General features: G+C 43.1%; 1 protein-coding gene across 9 annotated transcripts in view; it reads right to left on the bottom strand.

Annotated features, from left to right (window-relative positions):
• The window catches only part of DAG1 (dystroglycan 1), a 67910-nt gene extending 51460 nt beyond the window's left edge, over positions 1–16450 (bottom strand). For 3 of the 9 annotated variants that reach the window (XM_079155484.1, XM_079155477.1, XM_079155479.1), the window contains exon 1: positions 15533–15685. The gene's annotated coding sequence lies outside the window, so the exon portion shown is untranslated. The other 6 variants (XM_079155481.1, XM_079155483.1, XM_079155482.1 and 3 more) reach the window with 6 other exon arrangements.
• Positions 16451–16897: the final 447 nt, after the last annotated feature.

Genomic DNA, 16897 nt, shown 5'->3' with positions numbered 1-16897 from the left:
CTTAACTAAAGCTTTACCAGCTTAATCACAAACTAGAGTTGTGGCTTTGACCTCTCCAAATTCTGGATAATCAATTTTTATGTATGTATATATGTATGTATTTTATGTGGTGTGTATATATGTATGTATGTATGTTTATGTGGTGTGTATATGTATGTATGTAAATTTATGTGGTGCTGAGGATCAAACCCAATGCCTCACGCATGCAAGGCAAGTGCTCTACTACTGAGCTACTGTCCCAACCCTAGGTAATCAATTTTTAAATTGATAAATCTCTCCTATAGGAGAACAAGCCCTCCCCTCACCACCCAGATTGATGCTGGTGGCCTGACACTCAAGCAGCTCCCAACAATGCCCTGAATCCTCTCCAGCCCTTCCTCCAAAAGGGCCCATGCCTCCTTGGCTCTGGAATTCCTGACATTCTGAAATTCCTTACAACCCTCAGAAAACTTGGATCAAAAAAGAAAACAAAACCTAGTCTAGAGGATGGAGGTGCGGCTCAGGGGTAGAATGAGTGCTTAGCATACACAAGGCTCTGGGTTCAGTCCTTAGCACAACCACCAACAACAACAACTACAACAAAAAACAATCTACTACCTTAGGCCTAAGTTACTAGGTGGATGGACATACAAGATACAAAAATCTGAATGTACTTGGCTTCAAAATTATTTAAAGTAAATTAATTTTATTTATTATTTATTATTTTTTAGTACTAGGGACTGAACCCAAGGGTGCTTAGCCACATCCCCAGCTGTTGTTGTTGTGTTTTGGGGTTTTGTTTTGTTTTTGTTTTGTTTTTTTGGAGACAGGCTCTCACCAGGTTGCTTACAGCCTTGCTAAATTGCTAAAGCTGGCCTCAAACCTGTGATTCTCCTGCCTCTGCCTCCTTGACTACTGGGATTACAGTCATGCACTATTATACCCAGCTAGTAAATGAAACTTCAAATGAAAGATAATAGCAAAACAAAGACACTATAAGAACTTGTGTTAAATGTCCCATCCTATAAGGCAAATCTTTGTACCCAGAACTTGAGACTAGAAGCAAGGCCATGATACAACAGCCCACAGAATCTTCCCCTATTCACCCAGCCCACCTTGCCTAGTTACAAGGTTATGCCCTATATGGAGAAGAAAGGAAATCCTCTAAAGTAACTTTCAAACACATTTTTTTAAAAAATCTGTAAAATGAAGGGCTGGGGAGGTAGCTCATGATTTAGTGCTTGCTAGCATGTGCAAGGATCTAGATTCCATTACTAACACTACAAACAAAAAGTCTGTAAAATGCAAAGTAATAGGACAGTTTGAGGCAACCATTTAAATCACTGGGACTAACCCCTTGTTTTATAGACAGAGAAATCCAGGCATCCACAGTTCCCCAGATGATGAGCAATCAAGCAGTATGTGAACCCCTCTCCCTAATCCTCAAAGAACTTTTTCCAGTCAAAACCTTATAAAATAAAAAGAGCTAGAAGGAGAGGAAAACTGAAGACGGGACAAGACAGGGGATAGATAATCCAGGGCAAGAAAGCTGAAAACTAGGAGAGAGGGGTAATGTGAATCAGGAGGAGGGAGGGCCTTAAGAGGGGTTCAGTACTATGAACCCAACCCTATGAATCCAGGTTTCTCCTCTTGCAACACCTGTCACCCCAGTGCTGAGGAGATTGGTTTGATGAGGACTGCTGGGCAGCCTCTCCTCAGGTCCTACAGTCCTCCACAAAATTAGTGTTCTAGGTACCTATCATGAGCAAAGTACATGACAAGAGACAGCCAGTATGCCTAAAGAAAAGACTCAAACCACTTCCAGCCTTACCAAAGGAACCAAAACTGAGGCTGATCCAAGGCTTTGGATCCAGGTGTTAGCTCACAGAAAATAAAGAAAGAGCAACCATTAGATGCTAACTCTGGACTGTAGAGAACTCTTTAGGCTTAGATTCTCCAGCAGACAATGATAAGAAAAAGGAAAAGGGGAAACTGTGCCCTTCAATAGATGAATGGATAAAGAAACTGTGGTATATATACACAATGGAATATCACTCAGTCATAAAGAAGAATAAAATTATGGCATTTGCTAGTAAATGGATGAAGTTGGAAAATGAAAATATGCTACTTGAAATAGACCAAGTCCAAAAAACCAAAGGCCAAATGTTTTCTCTGATAAGTGGATGACGATACATAACGAGGAGTGGTAGCTGGGGTGGGGGGGAGTAGAATGAAGGAACTTTGGATGGTATAGAGGAAAATGGGGTGGGAGGTGGTAGGGGAAGGAAAGATAGTAGAATGAGACAGACATTACCCTATGTATATGTATGATTACATGAATGATGTGAATCTACATTGTTTACAACCATAGAAATGAAAAAGTTGTACCCCATTTGTGTACGAAGAATCAAAATGCAGTCTGTAAAAATAAAAAAAAATTAAATTAAAAAAAAATAAATTTAAAAATATACATAAAGCTTAAAAAAATAAAGAAGGGGAAATTATAGATTAAAGAGACTTTAAAATACAGGTGCATGTGTGGTGGCATGCACCTGTAAGCCCGGCAGCTTAGGAGGCTAATGCAGAAGGATGGCAAGTTGGAGGCCAATCTCAGTGACTTAGTGAGACTCAACAATTTAGCAAGACCCTATCTCAAAATAAAAAATAAAAAGGACTAGAGATTTAACTCAGTGGTAAAGTACCCTGAGTTTTATAGTCAGTACACACACACACACACACACACACACACACACACACACACACACACACACAAAGGAGAATAGGAAGTATGAGGCCAGCCTAGGTAACTTAGCAAAACCCTATCTCAAAATAAAATAAAATAGGCTGAGATTATACAAGAGGCCCATAAAAAAGAAGAAAAATACTTGATTAAAAAATATCTTGGGAGGCTGGGGATATCAGTTGGTAGAGTGCTTACCTCGCAAGCACAAGGCCCTGGGTTCAATCCTCAGTACCGCAAAAAAAAAAAAAAAAAAAAAAAAATCTTGGGGCTGGGGTTGTGGCCCAGTGGTAGAGCACTTGCCTAGGACGTGTGAGGCATTGGGTTCAATCCTCAGCACTACATATAAATAAAATAAAGGTCCATTTACAACTAAAAAATATTTTAGAAAAAAGAAAACAACCTTAAAATGTATGTTATAAATTATAAATAATCTTAACCCAATCACCCATAATCTTTCAGGGGTGTGAATTTTTTTTTTTTTTTTTTGTACCATGGATTGAACTCAGGGCATTCAACCTCTGAGTCACAACCCAACCCCAGCCCATTTTTTTTTTTTGGCTTGTTTTGTTTTGTTTTTTCAATTTTGAGACAGGATCTCCCTCAATTGCTTAGAGCCTCGCTAAGTTGCTGAGGCTGGCTTTGAACTTGTGATTCTCCTGCTTCTGCCTCCTAGCAGCTGGCATTACAGATGTGTGCCACCACACCCAGCATCATGAGTGTAAATTTCTATGCTTAGATACACAAAGAACACATAGGACACAGATTATACCAGCAGGCTAGAATGGATATCACTATGTACACCACTGGGTGTTTTGCTTTCTCCACCCCACAATCTGAATCTAATAGAACCACCAAGGTCAATAATTCCCTCACAATAACAAGCAACCTGGGTTGTAGTGCCTATAGTAAAAATGGACTTACTTCCACACAGAGATTAATTCTCTTTCCACTGAGAAGTTACTTAGCTCTGATACAGTGGCCTTCCCTCCCTTGCTTGTATTGCTCTGTCCCAGAACCAGCAGCCCTGTGGGCTCTGCTTCCCCTCTCCTATCAGAGAAGTTAGGGTGAACATTTGGGGCTTACTATTAGTCCTTCTCCAGTGATATGTATCATTCTCTTATCTGATAAATATCAATAAGCTCTACCCTCCCAGGCACAAAAGTCAGAGATTAAATGCCTCCCATTATCTGGAATTCATCTGGAGTCTTCACAAAGAAACCAGATGCTAGCTCCTCCCAACATGAAAGCAGAAAATATGGTCCCTCATCACCTGGCATCTGAAACCTAATTTTTAGCCTTTAGAACAATCATTATCTACTCAGAAGTTGGACACTAGTGTTTGTATCCTTGTCCTCTTTACACCCTGATACTTGCCAAAATGCTCTGTGCTCAATTTGTCTCTCAAAGAGTCAGAAAGCCCCAAATAGTTCAGGTTTCAGGTTTCTAGGGAGGATGATGACTATACAGAGTAAGGGTCACACAATCCATGCTAAATTTAACCCACTGCTGGACACAGTGGTGCACATCTGTAATCCCAACAACTTGGGAGGTTGAGGCAGGAGGATCTCAAGTAAAATAAAAAATAAAAAGTGGTGGGTATATAGTGGTAAAGCACCCTGGGTTAAATCCCCAGCACCAAAAAAAAAGAAAAAGAAAGAAAAAATGAGGGCTGGGGTCTGGGGTCAATAGTGTTCACCAAACACTTTACCTGGCTGAGGTCTTAGATTCAACCCTAAGCACAAGAAGGGAGTAAAAAAAAAAAAAAAAAAAAAGACAAAAATCAGAGGGCAAACAAATTATAAGTATCATCTTCCAGAACACTCCTGAACAACAGGGCAGCATGTTAGGAAGCAACAGCTTGCTGGTCTCCCAGTTCCTCACCCAGTGACCACAACAGACCAGAGAGGCCACAGCAGAGAACTGACATTGAAGTCACAATGGGCCCCATTCTCCCTAGAAGCCCAGGGCAGGATGGAAGAAGAGAGGCCAGGACATTCCTTCACCCCCTCACAAAGTGAGAAAGGGCATAGGCAGCCTGAGGCATCAGAGGCCTACAAAGGAAGAAAGTCATCATCCTTTCCAACTATAGGAGACCCCACTCCCACCCCCCAAAATAGAAGGGTGACCTAAGGTGTATCTGATGTAATCAGGTGGCTTCTATGGCCCACACAGGAGACTCCTCCTCAGCAATATCCAACTAGAAGGGGAAAAAAATCTCAGGGCTTTGAGAAGTCAGGGAACTCTACAGGCCCTGTCAGTTCAAAGCTGGCACTGCAAGCAAAAGACTAAATCAACTTCTGCTAAGAATTTTTTTCCTACACCAAGGAATCCAGTCACTTTCTAAACTACTTTTAAAACTATACATTTTCAGACTGGAAAACGTAGTGTTTTAGGTCTACACTACTGACCCTTCTGAGAAAATATTGTGATCTTTTCTAGCCAGGTGCGATGGCACAGGTTAAGCAGAAGCAAATCTAGTAGCACAAACCCAGAGCAGGAAAGAGTGAGACAGGAATCCTACTGTTATCTATTTATGTGTTTAATTAAATCCATTTTTAGATCTTTAGGAAAGAGTTTCTCTTCAAGTCTCCTCCTACCAAATTTCTTTAGTCAACTTAATCTTTCCAACATTGCTCAGAAGTCTAAAAATATAGCCAGGCTGGGTGGTGTACTCCCAGTAGCTCAGGAGACTGAGGCAGGAGGATCGAAAGTTCAAAGCCAGCCTCAGCAAAAAGCAAGGTGCTAAGCAACTCAGGGAGACCCTGTCACTAAATAAAGTACAAAATAGGGCTTGGGATGTGGCTCAGAGGTTGAATGTCCCTGAGTTCAATCCCAGGTACCCACCCCCCACCAAAAAAATGTCTAAAACTATAAAAGATATTTTCAGTTACACATGGTGACACAAGCTTATAATCCCCGTTACTCAGGAAGCTGAGGCAGGGAAATCTCAAGTTCAGTCAGCCTTAACAACTTAGTGAGATCTGTCTCAAAGTAAAAGATAGAAAGGGCTGGGGACAAAGTTCAGTGGGAGAGCATCCCTTGGTTCAATTCCCAGTACCACCCAAAAAAAAAAAAAAAATTTCTATCAAACCTCATTTTCTTATTTTTCCCTAGACCCAGAGTCTACCCCTATTCAAGAGTCATTCAGCAAGATTACTCCACTATAAATACTTGCAGTAAGGAAGGCTGTCTGAGGTCAGGGCAGATCTGACTACAAAGACAATCTACTATCCCAAGAAATAGTAGACACAGGACATTTACAGTAATGAGATGAACATTTCATGGAAATATCCCATAGTGAAATTAAGGCCCCCAAAATGGATGGTGTCCCAGGCTCTGATTAATATTCAAACAAAAAGGAAATGCTATTTAGAATTCCATTATTGGCTACATCATTTTTCTTGGCAAAAACTGGGTAGAGAAATCAACGCAGACCTGGAGAACAACTGAGCTAATTAAGAAAGATGTTTATGAAAACCAAGGTAGAACTGGTTCAGTTCTGCCATAGATAACCTTGGAATCTTCTTAAGCAATCCCCTATCAACCCCTGGGATGCCCAGTGGGGGATGATGCTTCCTGCACAGAGATAACCAGAATACTTGCAATTTCAAACAAGAAGAATGTCTTCAAATTCCATTATTCTATTTCAATGCATATATACCAATTAGTGAAAAGAATTCTGTAAAAGGAGTTTCCCACACTTCACGTACAAACTTCCATAGAAATGAAGAGCAAACACCAAAATATGGAACAAGCTGGGCACTGGCTACTACTTCCCTGAATATAACACATCCTTCCAAGTATTACACTTGTCCTTGACTTTTCCTCCAACTGGTACACTCCCCTAAAGACTGTGACTGCCTCAAGAAGAATAAATCTGTGCACGTGCCCCCAAGGGCAGGCAACAAAGACTCAGACTCTACATGACTATAAAAATCACAAATCATGCCACTTTAGGAAGGGGAAATGGAAGCTGAAGGGATGAGTGGAAGCAGGATTTTTTTTTTTTTTTCTGTATAAGCCTTCTGAACATTTTAAGTTTGTACCATGAGTTGTATTTCCTATTTAAAAAAAGAAAAAGTCTGGCTAGATATGACTATAATCCTAACAACTCAGGAGAATAAAGCAGGAGGATCGCAATTTCAAGGCCAGCCTCAGCAACTTAGTGAGACCCTGTCTCAGTATTACCCTGTGTGCATATACGATTACAAGACCAGTGTGATTCTACATGTACAACCAGAAGAACGAGAAGTTACACTCCATTTATGTATTGCGTCAAAATGCATTTCCACTGGGGCTAGGGCTATAGCCTAGTGGTAGAGCACTTGACTGATATGTGTGAGGCACTGGGTTTGATCCTCAGTACCACATAAAAATTAAAAAATCAAATAAAGGTGTTGTGTCCATCTACAACTAAAAATTTTTTGAAAACGTCATTTCTACTGTCATGTATAACTAGAACAAATAAAAGAAAATTCAAATGTCATAAGAAATAATCTTAAAAGTTTGTTAAAAAAAGTATTTTAAGGGGGAGGGGGCTGCTTATGTAGCTCAATGGTTAAACACCTCTGAGATCAATCCCCAGTACAAAAATTAAAAAGTCTGGGAATGTAGCTCTCTCTATAGACGAATTATTTGACAGTTTTCCCCCCACTATTACTGCTTTAAATGTCTGTGACTAATCATTTGCCAAGTACATGTTTATCCCTCATCTTTTTTTCAAGTATCTTACCTCACCTCCTAGTGCTAAGCAGCTTTAAAAGCCTTATCTTCCTGGAAAGCAGAGGCCCTGCAGGAAAAGAAGGAAGCAATATTGGTGAATGACCACAACAAAACAGAATTACACCACACCAAAAGAAAATGGGAATGTTACTTCAGTGTCCTAATTAGTTGCCTTTCTTTGTCAAAAATCATAATTCTAAGGAAAATGTTTTCCATACAGTCCCTTCAAGACTAAAAATTATGAAGTTCCAAAGATGCAAAATTAATTCCTTTTTTATCCCAGTAACTGGGAATTGAACCCAGGCTAACTGTACAACAGAGCTACATACCCAGCCCGTCTTTCTTTTGAGACAGGCTCTCCCAAAGTTGCCAAGGCTAACCTTAGTTGGGATTACAGGTATGCAGATATGCACCAATGCACCCGGGACCAATATATTTTAGACAATGGTATTTTTCTGTTCTTTTTCTTTCTTTCTTTCTTTCTTTTTTTTGAGACTGGGTGGTTTGTGTTGCCCAAGTTGGTCTTAAACATGCAGGCTCAAGTGATTCTCTCCACTTCGCATCCTGAGTGCTGGGGGACTACTAGACAGTGGTATTTTAAAAAACAATTAGTTTTCAAGTCCCACATGGGGGTGCCCGTCTGTAATTCCAGGAGCTTGGTAGGCTGAGGTGGGAGGATCTTAAATTCATGCAGTCACAGCAATTCAGCAAGGCCCTAAGCAACTTAGCAGGACCTTGTTTCAAAAAAACAACATAAAAATGGTTGGGAATGTGGTTCAGTGGTAGAGTGTTTGCCTAGCATGCATGAAATCCTGGGTTTGATCACCAACACAAATAAATAAATAAAATAAAAAGCTTTCAATCTCCAATACTGAAAAATAAAAATAAAACAAATAATTAGCTTAAGAAGTTAGGGTTGGGGAGATAGCTCAGCTGGTAAAAGTGCTTGCCTCACAAGCACAAGGCCCTGAGTTCGATCCCCAGTACCACCAAAAAAAAAAAAAAAAAAAGCAGTTATAACTTGGGGCTGGGGATATAGCTCAGTTGGTAAAGTGCTTGCCTCACATGCACAAGGTCATGGGTTCAATCCCCAGCACAGGGGGAAAAAAAGTCGTAACTTAACCAGGCTCAGTAGGGCTTACCTATAATCACAGCCACCTGGGAGGCTGAGGCAGGCAGATCACAGAGGCCAGTCGGGAAACTTAGCAATACACTATCACAAAAATAAACAGAGCAGATGCCTGGCTTACACCACCAGTGACTCAGGAGGCTCAGGCAGGAGAATCCTAAACTCAAGATCCATCTCAGCAATTTAGTGAGGCCCTGTCTCAAAATATTTTTTTTTAAAAAGGGCTAGGGATGTGGCTCAGTAGTTAAGTGCCCCTGGGTTTAATTACCTACTGCTAAAAAATAAAAAATAAAAAAGAGTTGAGTACGTAGCTCATTGGTAAAGCACCCTTGAGTTTAATCTCTCGCGTAAGAAAAAAAGGTGTAACTGAGAAGCAAAGCCTCAAAACTATTAAATGTACCTCATGACATACAAGATAAAGATATTTAGTTATCCTGCAGGGTGCTGTGGCTCTTGCCTATAATTCCAGTGGCTGGAGAGGTCAAGGCAGGAGGATCACAAGTTCAAAGACAGCCTCAGCAACTTAGTGAGGCCCTAAGCAACTCATGAGACCCTGTCTCTAAATAAAATACAAAAAAGGGCTGAAGATGTGGCTCAGTGGTTAAAGGCCCCTGAGTTCAATCCCTGGTACAAAAAAAAAAAAAAAAAAAAAAAAAGATATTCAGATATAAGAGTGATTTTGTAAAAACATATATGAGAGGTCAGGGATTTTATTCCCAGCACTACACAATATGCTAGGTGGGTGGCACACACCTGTAATTTCAGCAACTCAGGAGGCCAAGGCAGGAGGACTGCAAGTTGAAGGCCAGCCTGGACAACTTAGTAAGACCCTGTCTCAAAATAAAAAATAATAAGAGCTGGGGATATAGCTCAGGGTTACAGCACCTCTGTATTTAATCCCCAGTACTGCCAAAATGTATGTGTGTGTGTGTGTGTGTGTGTTTTCAACATACTGCTAGAGCTTCATTCAAATTTTATTTCACTTCAAGACACAGACTGGCTTCACTAACTTTGCCATCCTCAATTTATGAGATCCTATAAGAAAATCCTTCACTATCAAACCAAAAAAATAAGAAAATAGGAAAGCCTTCTCATTAAGGCTTAATTAAGCCTTCTGGCTGGTGTAATTTTGTAAACTACTCTAGGTTCCTATTTATAGAAATTGCTATTTGAGCAATATTACTGACTAACAATCAGAGTGATGAGAGATGACCAAGAGGCAAAAGCTAGTTATATGACTCTAAGTAAGACTGCCTTAATGCCCAAAGGCATGAACAAAGACCTACTGTGAAATGACCAGATAAATCTCTGTTATTCACCATCACCTTAATCCAGGCCTGCAGTGTCAACCAGGAAAAGGCAAAATGGATTAAGAAGCAATGGCACCCAGGCACAATGGTGCACACCTGTAATTCCAGCTATCCAGGAGGCTGAAAAAAAGGATCACAAGCTTGAGGCCAGCCTCAGCAACTTAATGAAACCATGTCTCAAAATAAAATTAAAATTCAAAAGGCTTTCATCTAAATCCAATTAGAATGGCTATTACCAAGAACACAAGCAATAAAGTGCTGGCATGGATGTGGGGAAAAAGGCACACTCATACACTCCTGGTGGGATTGCAAATTGATGCAGTCACTCTGGAAAGCAGTATGGAGATTCCTCAGAAAACTTGGAATGGATCCACCATTTAACCCAGCTATTCCACTCCTCAGTTTATAACCAAAGGACTTAAAATCAACATACTACTATGGGCTGGGGAGATAGTTCAGTCAGTAGAGTGCTTGCCTCTCAAGCACAAGGCCCTGAGTTCGATCCCCAGCACTGCCAAAAAAAAACAAAAACAAAAAAATCAGCATACTACACAGCCACATCAATGTTCATAGCTGCTCAGTTCACAATAGCTAGATTATGGAACCAACCTAGATGCCCTTCAATTGATGAATGGATAAAGAAACTGTGGTGTATATATACACAATGGAATATTAATCAGCCATAAAGAAGAAAAGTATGGCATTTGCTGGTAAATGGATGGAACTGGACAATATCATGCTAAGTGAAATAAGCCAATCCCCAAAGGCCGAATGTTTTCTCTGGTAAGTGGATGATGTTACATAATGGAGGTGGGGGAGGGGGTGCAAGAAAAGAATGAAGGAATTTTGGATGGTGTAGAGGAAAATGGGGCGGGAGGAGGTGGGGGAATGAAAGATAGTGGACTGAGACAGACATTATTACCCTATGTACATGTATGATTACACAAATGATGTGAATCTACATTGTGTACAACCACAGAAATGAAAAGTTGCAAGTTGCACCCCATTTGTGTACAATGAAACAAAATGCAGTCTGTAAAAATAAAAATTTTTAAATGTAAAAAAAATAAAATATGCAGTTAAATTTAAAAAAAAGAAAATTCAAAAGACTGGGAATGTAACTCTGTGGTACAATACATGTGGGTTCAATCCCCAGTGCCAAAAAAAAAAAAAAAAACAACAACAACAACAGCAGCAGCATAACACTGAGAAAAGCACAGATCTGCTCTTTAAATGGAAGGAGAAAACTTATTCCAGAAAAAAAGGGAGAAAGACTTGAACAATACATAATGTACACTGAAGACATATCATCTGACTAGTTAATTATCACTTTGAGTTCCCTTGAAGTTCAATATTCTCTTTTGAGTCCCCATCTGGGTCCTAATGTTCATACCAATGTTTTTTACTTTCTGTGATACTCCGTAAGTCTGCAGCCTGCAAGCAACTGCTGAGGTCTAAAATAGCACATAAAGGAACCTGGATGTTTAATCAAACTTCTCATCATTAGTTAAATGAGCATAAGACAATAACAACTATCTTAAAGAATAGGGGTAGAGCCTGGTACAGTGGCACACACCTGTAATCCCAGTAGCTCAGGAGGCTGACAGAAGAACCACAAGTTCAAGGCCAGTCTCAGCAACTTAGTGAGGTCCTAAGTAACTTAGCAAGACTTAGTCTTAAAATAAAAAATAAAAAGGACTGGGGATGTGGCTCTGTGCTTAAATGCCCCTGGGCTCAATCCTCAGAATTAAAAAAAAGGCTATGGGGCTGGGAATATAGTTCAGTGGTAGAGCAATAGCATGCATGAGACCCTCAGTTCAATTCCTAGCACTACCAAAAAAAGGATAGCACCTTATCCCCTCATCTACCCTGCCAGTCAAAGACAAGCATTCCTCCCTCTTCTTCATGCAATCTAGTGGGCCCCTCTTATTCTAAGTCTCTACCTCACTGCTGACTACTGTCCTTGTTCAGGTCCACGGTCTCCTCAATAGACCACAACAGTGACCAATTAGCCTCCATTTCAGTCCAGCCTCTATACTCACACTGGAGACCTTATTTTTTTTTTTTTATTTTTTAGTTGTAAATAAATATAATACCTTTATTTTATTTTTTACTTATTTTTATGCAGTGCTGAGGATTGAACCCAGTGCCTCATATATGCTAGGCAAGTGTTCTATCACTGAGCTACAACCCCAGCCCAAGACTAACATTTTTAAAATGAACAGTAGATCCCACCACAACTGTGCTCTAAGACCTTCAAGACTACTCATTCCTGCATAACTCTGAACTGCCAGCCTTCCAGAACACCCAAAGGTGCCCAGTCCTCTCCCAATCCTCTCTCCCACACCTTGCTTCTGCTAACCTCTTTTTGAAACTACTACAATATGACCTTACAGCCACTGCTCCTTCACCAATCAAACCAATACCCTTCCTAAAGGTCTAACTCAAACATGGTCCTCCCCTAAATATGCCCATACACACCAGCTTAAGACCCTAGCTACTTGGCTTCCTTCAACATAGTCCTAGGAACAACCAGCATGTGGCCTAAAAAGACTGTTCAAGCCCCGGTTTCCAAGAATGATCACTCACAGCATGTGCCCCCAAGTCCACGTGGGGTCCCTTATCACCTCTCCCATATCACCCTAGGCTGGTCTTCACCAGAGAAGATCCAACCAAGGGCACCATTATCAGTGTGATGCAATACAAATGCACATGGGTACAGACAGGCAAATGTTCAACCTGGGTTGAAATCCTGTCACATGATAGCTGTGATCTTGGGCATATTACTTATTGCGTGTCTCATCTTCCTCAGTCAGTATAAAGGTTTCTCATAAGCATCGGATTGGTGCACAGAAGGCCCTCAATTGCAACTGATGTTAAGTCCATCACATCACTATCTAGGAAGCAGGAAAGGCCACAACTGTGAGGTAAAAAACATCTGCCTCAACAAGGATGAACATCTTACTCTCAGAGATTAAGACACCTGCTATGCCTTACAGAAAATACAATATCCCAGGTACAAGCAGGAGGTAAGGTGTTTCTGGTTGTGTTTTTCTGGTACTGGTGACTGAATCCAGGGACACTTTTACCAATGAGCTACATCCCCAGTCCTTTTTATTTTTTGAGATAGTCTCACTAAATTGCTTAGGTTGGCACTGAATTCCTGATCCTCCTGCCTCAGCCTTCCCAGTCACTGGGATCACAGGGTCACTGGGATTACAGGCATGTGCCACCACACTTGGCAGGAGGGAAGATTTTTAACAACCAATGTTAAATCCTATGTAACAACTCCATTCTAAGTAACCTCCAGGGCCCTCTAAACCCAACTATTCTCAATGCTTAACAGAGACCAGCAAGTTTGTGAGTCACCATATCCAGGAATGAAGAGGTATTTTTCATTTTGGTGCTAGGTTTGAATCCAGGGCCTCCAACATGCTAGGCAAGCACTATACCACTAAGCTATCTCCTCCAGGCTCCAAAGGTAGTTTAAATCCCTTGGTCATGCTTAGACTTCCGGCCCACACATTCCTGAATGCAGCCTCCTCCCTCTGCCTACCTTTTCAGTCTCTCTTCTCAAATGGCTCCTCCTCCCTCCTCTCTCCTTTGTTGGCTGACTTTAATGACAGAGGTCCTGAGCTCCTCCCTGCCACTCCTTAAGTAGCCACCAATATCTTCCTAAACACTGATCTGGATTATGCCACTTCACTGATTAAAAGCATTCCCAGGTTGCTGCACCAAGTATGAAGTTGGACCTCCACAACAAGGAGAGCCCAGAGCTCACACCTGTCAAGCTGGAGGACTCCCAGGCACTATTTTAGGTGCTCATGTACATGTGGTTCCCAGTGTCCAGGCCCTGATGTCCCCGGTTAATTCTTGCTGGCATTGAAGGCCACAGCTCAGGAATTTCCTCTCTTCAAGCTATAAAGTTAGCATATTTTGTGGGCACGCAGTTTTGGGGGTTTTTTTTTGTTTTTTTTTTTTTTTGTTGTTGTTGTTGTTTTTTCTCTTGGTACTGGGGATTGAATCCAGGTCACTTTGCCACTGGGCCACATCCCCAGCCCTTTTTCTGAGACCAGGTCTCACTAAATTGCTTAGGTTCTCAATACACTGCTGAGGCTGGCCTTGAACTTGCGATGCTCCTGCCTCAGCCTCTAAAGGTGCTGGTATTACAGACTGGCACTATTGCACCTGGCTGGGCAGTCACTGAGAAACATGGGTCCACTGGTTTCATTGCTCCCCAAACTGAATTCCCTGAAGGCAGAACCAGACCCTTTTATATGGGTGCCCAGGATCTACCACAGAATCTGGCAAGTAGTGAAGCCAAATATTTGCTAAATGAATGAAAGCATTTTGCCAAATCAGTTTTTTAAAAGAGTGAGGACTTGTCCTATGCCTGTCAACAGAGGCAAGCTTTGATGTTCCACCCAGATGTTTGTTTTTTATATAGCACTACTCACTCTTATCTTTACACCATATCCCACAGGTCTTAAGCTCATACCCTATGCACCTAATTCCCTACTGAACTCTTATTTCTCCAAGAAACAGCTCCTTAGCCTCCTGTAAGTATGCATGCCATGAAACTTCCTTTTTTTCCCAGACCAAAAAAAAAAAAAAAAAAGTTCAATTCTCCATATTCAAACTATGGATTTTTATACCTCCAAAATGTGTTAAGGTCGAATTCTTTTTTAGAACCAGTACATTCCAAAATTATCATGTCTCTAAGCACAGCACAACCTGATAAAATTATAATACCTCATCTACACCAGACTTTCCAAAACACCTGGAAGCACATCCAACTCTTTATCTGGATTTATGTCCTATAAACACCAATCTCACTTCAAGGAATCTGGCTTCCATGCCAGGAACAACTTATACTCGCTTATTTAAGAAAAACAGCAGGCCAGACTCTCAAGTTAAAGGTACTGGCCCAAGTTCGAAACAGACCAATCAAAACTTCAATATCAAAATCAATCCTGCAGTAACTCAATTTACAAATCGAAGACCTTCTCAAGTTGCAGAGATCAAAAGTTGCATTTTTAATTAGCAGTTTTGGTTGTAAAAATAATAACTTGGAATTCATGGCAAAAGGACTCTGAGACAGCATTTCCTCTAGGGACATTTCCCAAATATACTATACAGTGAATTTGGTCTTTCAAATACCAAATGAAAAGACAGAAAGTAGGCTTTAAAAAAAAAAAAAAAAAACTCAACTGAATGGGTGGGTGGACCCCCAAGGATCTGAGAACCTCTGACTGAGAAGCGGGGGCGGCACCCTTCCCAGCCTCTGGCGGGGCCCCAACCCCCATTGGAACCCCGGAGGCCGCCTGCAGGCCGCACAAACCCGCGGCAGACGCGAAGGCCCCACATTCCCAGGAGCGCGGGCTGGACCAAGGCCTGGCCCATCACCGCTGCGCGATACCAGGGCCTCGCCGCCAAACGCTTCACGCGTTTGCCGGCGGGACCAGGAACAGAGGGGCGGCTCCGACCGGGCAGCGCCGCCTCCTCACCCGCAAGGACGTCCGTAGCTGTGTCTCCGCCCCGGGCCGAAATCAAGCAGCAGCAGGTGTTCCACGGAAGGCTTTCTCGGCAGCAGCAGGAATGGGGCCCGAAATAGCCAGGCACGGTGACGAGGGCAGGCGGTGCACTCACCAAGCGCCGGCAAGCGGGCCACCTCAGGTGTTCGCTCCTCCTAGCCCCAAGACGCAGCCGTCGACGCTCCCCAGGGAGTCGGCACCAAGCTGCTGTTGCTGCCGCCCCCAAACCCAAGGAGCGCGAGAGCCGCGCCGCAGCCTCCGCGCGAGCACGTACCGGGCCGTGAGAGGGCGCCGAGCGCGAGGGCGGGGCGCGCGGCCGGAGCCTAGCAACCGCTTGACACGCGAGTGCTGCAGCCAATCCGACGGCCAGTTCCGCGCGGCGCTGAGCGGCCGTCCGCGCGCCGCCCGCTTCTGCCAGCGTCGGCCTCCCCGCAGCCCGCCGCACCCGTGCTCAGGCCCCGCCTCGGCCTCACTTCTCTACTCATTGGTCCGCCACGCCCCCGCCCGAGAAGCCACTCCTAACCGTGGAAGCCCCACCCCCGGGGCCTTCCAGGTTGGTCCCGGGACACGCCCTGCCATTCCGGGTGGCCTGGCCCTCTCTGGAGTGGGAATGGGGGAAGGGCACCCTACCCAACCTTAGGATTTGGGGCCTTAAAGACTAATGGGAGGGAGCGGAGGTGCTGGAGATGACTAGAAACGTAGCTCAGTGGTAAAGCGGCTTGTCTAGCATGCAGGAGGCCCTATATTCCATCCGCAAAAAATAAAAGACAAACCTGGAATAGTCAGACTCGCGAACTTGCCCAGCCACAACTGGCCACCCTCGACTGCGTTCGGCACTGCTAAAACTCTTCGAAGGAAAATAAAGAGATATTTTTAAGCCGTGGAAACATTCAGAAAGTGCCTTCCAAATTGCGAAAGATAAAGACTTGCTGCCAAGTCTTTACGGTGATAGGGAAACTGAGGTCAGAGTCGGGAAGGTAGCCCATCCCTCAGCACGCTGTTAGCCCAACAGGCGTAAACCTCGTCCCCTCCCCCTGCTTGGAACTCTAGAATCCCATGCCTCTTCGGGCGCCTGAAATAGCTCTGACCTGCTGGCGCGGGTCACTCACTCCCAGTGGCTCGCATTCTTTGGATGGGGAAACGAGGAGAGGCGGGTGATTACTGCTAAGGGTCTGTCCTCCCTTCAAGGGGAAGGTCCTAAAGTAGCTCTGACTCTCCCCAAGGTTTACCTCGTGGCTTCCAATACCACACACAGGCCTGGACTTGACAGTTATTTAATCTGACAAGTGGATGGGTCTGGTGATAGGAACTGTGGTGGGACTCTGTGTTCTGCCCATCCCCCAAATACTTCACTGAAGGGAACCATTTCTTCCGCGGCCTGTGGCCAGGCTGGAATTCCGGGCCCACACTCTGTCAGCAAGCACATTCTGAACACAGAACTGGTGGCTGCCTGCCTGGGGTTCCTCCCTCAATTCTAGAC

This window comes from Sciurus vulgaris, assembly GCF_902686455.1.
Source record: "Sciurus vulgaris genome assembly, chromosome: 10".
Classification (NCBI taxonomy): Eukaryota; Metazoa; Chordata; class Mammalia; order Rodentia; family Sciuridae; genus Sciurus; species Sciurus vulgaris.
The sequence above is the reverse complement of the archived record's forward strand: the minus strand, read 5'-3'. Positions and strand labels throughout refer to the sequence as shown.